At 35.8% G+C, this 3,935-nt stretch overlaps 1 pseudogene; it reads left to right on the top strand.

Moving 5' to 3' along the window:
* Nucleotides 1-449: 449 nt before the first annotated feature.
* Nucleotides 450-547, top strand: LOC132280418 (small nucleolar RNA R71; annotated as a pseudogene).
* Nucleotides 548-3,935: the final 3,388 nt, after the last annotated feature.

Genomic DNA, 3,935 nt, shown 5'->3' with positions numbered 1-3,935 from the left:
TGAGAAATATAGCATTGATTTGCTCATGGTTTTCACTTGGCACATGTCCATGGGGACAATTGGAAGTAGAATGTAAAACACTTGAACAAGTCATACAAGATTCATTAGATACACGATGATGAACATGATTAGGGGAGGAAGACATTTGATTCACTGAAGTTTGGTTGATCAAGAATTGGTCAAATCTTTGAGATAAGGATTTCATCTTGGCTGCTATATCATTGGAATTGTCAACTTAATATCAGCCAACATTCTTCCTTCTACCCAAGTTTCTTCCATTTTTAGAAGATAAAGATCTATGCATTGAATTTTTACTCATACTTACATACAATTGCCACACATCATTTTCATGCTTATCAAGATAAGAGCCACCCATAGATGCATCAACCATACCCTTGTGATTATCCGGTAAACTTTCGAAGAAATATTGAACTAGTTGCCACTTAGGTATGTCATGATGTGGGCATTTCCTAAGCAAATCATTAAACCTTTCCCATGCCTCATGAAACATTACCCCATCTTGTTAAGAAAATTCACGAATGGAAGTCCTCATGGCATTGGTCTTAAAAACCGGGTAGTACTTCTTCAAGAACTCTTGTTACATTTCTGCCCAAAAAGTTATCGAAAATGGCCTAAGATTGTTGAACCAATATTTTGCCTTGTCTTTAAGGGTGAAAGGAAAAAGTTTAAGTCTTAAAACCTCTTTCGGCATGTCCGTGTATTTCACGGAGGAACACATTTCAAGAAACTCATCCAAATGCTTGTAAGGTTCTTCATTTGGAAGTCCATGATAGTTAGGAAGCATTTGAATGGTTTGTAGTTTAATCTCATAGTGATGTGCTCTAAATGGGGGCAATTGAATGCAAGTGAGTGCATTGTATTTATTAGGCACATAATGGTCTCTTAAAGCAATGGGAGGATTCACAATTAGTGGTGCTAAACGAACACCTTGATTAGCTTGAACCATGGGAGGTTATGGAGTAAAACTTGGCCGAGGCATTCCCAATGAAACTTGGCCTTGTTGTTGTGGGTGAATGAATGGTCTAAGCATGCCCAACGGTACTTGAATGTTTTCATGATGCACATTAGGGTGGAGGATGCCTTGTTGGTCTATGTGACCAAGGTCCTCCACATAGTCGTCATTTAGTTCCTCCATTGGTGAAATGGAGTGATGAGAACTACCTCTTTCCCTAGGATTATGAACAACCGACTCAATATGCAAATTAGGAGGGACAAGAATAGGATTTAATGACCTACGACTATGCATACACTAGCTAAACAAATAACAAGTAAATAACAATCATTTCGCCCCCACAACAAATCAATCAACAAACATTCTCCATATACATTGATCCCATACTCCTATGCTTGAACAACATGCAAAGAAAATTAAATTGCCTCCACGCAGGCTCACGATTTATCTAAGAATTGAAAAACTTGCCACCACGTGGGCCGACGATTTAACTAGAGATTGAGTAGATCTCATAAAGGATCCTTAAGCAACTTCAATTCATTTTCAATTTTCAAGCATTGCTATGCTTTGCAATTTTTTTAGATTTTAGCCCTTTTTGCTTTTGCTTAGCTTCACTTGGCTTCCTTGTTTTTAATTCTCCTTTGCTCAACTTCCTTTGCTTAATTCACCTAGCCAAATAAGAACAAACACAATAAATAACTAAAAATAAAGTAAAGAAAAAACACGATCAAAAGAGTACTAATTCCTAATTATTTCCAAAACACGGCGTTGCCAATTCAATCCCCGGCAGTGGCGCAAAAAACTTGGTGTGGTCATCGATGTACAACCAAATTTGTGCAAAATAATGTGGTCAAGTTTTAAATTTATAAATGCCACTACTACCTCTAACTAAAAATATAGTTAGGGTGAATGGGGATCGTCCCAAGAGATTATGGGTGCACTACCAATGGAAACAATATATATGTTAGTAGGTCAAGTGATCAAAAGTGGATTGTTTGGTTGATTAGACTACAAGCTAAACTAAGCAAGTTCAATATAAAATAAGCAATTTAAATGAAATTTAGAGAAAACAAGAGAGTGAGGTCTTGGAGTCTAGAGGTCACCACTAAACATCACCATTCTAGACGTTCAATTTATAATTAATGAGGGGAAACATGTGTTGCAATTTGAGAGTGTATGATTGATTGTTTCAACAAGTATGAATGACCAATTAAGCATATATTATCTAAGCAACCTAATAAATAACACAATACATCAAACTAAGACATTAATCATTCCTTTAAGCTCACAATCCAAATACATCACATGGTTAGAGAATAATACTACTTGCATTTATAAGCATGGAATATCAAACAACAAGCATGGATTGTCCTCCTCTCTAGCAACTAAGGTAACAACAAGCATGGATTGTCCTCCTATCTAACAACTAAGGTAACTACACTACAACTAAGCTAAGGGCATAAAAATTAAGCTAAATAAATCAAGGGAGATGCACAATCCATCAAGACATGAGTATGAATCATCAAATAAACCATAATAGTATTCTATTAAGCACTATACCTTGACAATCTCTAGATCCATAGCATCAACACACATAGACATGCATCAATAACACAAAAACTAGAGATAAACACATGAACATCTATTCTAACATACATAGACATATGGATAGAATGAAATGATCAATTGGACGTATTAAACCACACAAATCATTGAATAAACAAGATTCATATATAAAATAAGTGTCAAGACAAGATTACAACACAAATGCCCTCAAAATACAAAGCATTAGAATCTAGAAGGCATGCTTAGGGCTAACTCTAGCCCCAAGAAGATGTTTAGCCACTCATTGAAGTAGTCATCCAACCCTCAAGAGCTATCTCCATGGTAGGAATGACCTCCTTCTTGATGGAACCCTAGAAGAATGGAAGAACTCCCAAGAATGTATCTTTAGCCTCTCTTCCTCTTTTTTCTTCCTCTCTAAGAATGTTTCTAAGTATATGTGTAAAAAGTAGCTCAAATCTTTATATAGGTAGCTCAAGTGTCATGCCCAATGGTCTGGACTCATGCATAAGGGCTCCTCCAATGATTGCACCATGAGACAACTTTTAATAAGCTTGAACTTTTTTTTTTTTTCGGACTTGAAGAGGTTCGATTGATCGAACTGTGGTAAGATCGATCGAACTTAGGTCAGATCCATTGAATGCTGCAAAGATTAATCATCCTTAGCGACACCTTTTTGAATAAAGACAAATCTCTGAGATATTTTGGGAAAGAGACAAAAGTGGTAGGTGGGGTGGTAGGTGAGGATAAGATCAAGCAATTTCAATCGATTGAAGGAATGTGGGATCGATCGGAGATGATGGAATCTTTTAGATAAGAACAAGGGCTTGGATCCATCTTGAAATGTCTAGTTCAATATTTTTCTGATCGATCGAAGGAATGTTAAGATCGATCGAACTTGCTGTTTTCCACACTCTGCTTCCACTTTGCTTCTTTCTTCCATCCAGCTTGAATTAGCTTCTTTAATGCTCTTATTTGGCTAAATTAGCTTATTTTTGGGATAAGCACCTAAAAAGGGCAATAACAAAAATTAGTCTAAGACGGGAAAATAAGATAGATAAAGGTCCTAGAATACCTAAGCTTAAGGGGTTTAAATGCGCACTTTTCAGCGCTCATCAAAGACTTTGAGCAAGGATTTCATTCAATGGAAGATTTCGTCTACACTATAAGCAAACCATCATGTCAATATACTTTAGTTAATTTTTATTTTTCATCTTACAACTGTAAATAATGTAATACATCTATTAAAGAAAGTCATTACTGTAGAGACCATTGTAAAACTTTATTATGTCATGACTATTACACAAAATATGAAGATAAGCAAGAAGATACTCTAATCAAATCTATAAATTCAATCTATAAACTATCTAGTCTAATCCAATTCCCGGTAACGTTAGAA

This window comes from Cornus florida, unplaced genomic scaffold (assembly GCF_030987335.1).
Source record: "Cornus florida cultivar Cherokee Brave unplaced genomic scaffold, ASM3098733v1 CherokeeBrave_3.0.0_Hap2_Chr10, whole genome shotgun sequence".
Taxonomy (NCBI): Eukaryota; Viridiplantae; Streptophyta; class Magnoliopsida; order Cornales; family Cornaceae; genus Cornus; species Cornus florida.
Note: the sequence above shows the minus strand (reverse complement) of the source record. Positions and strands in the feature narration are given on the sequence as shown.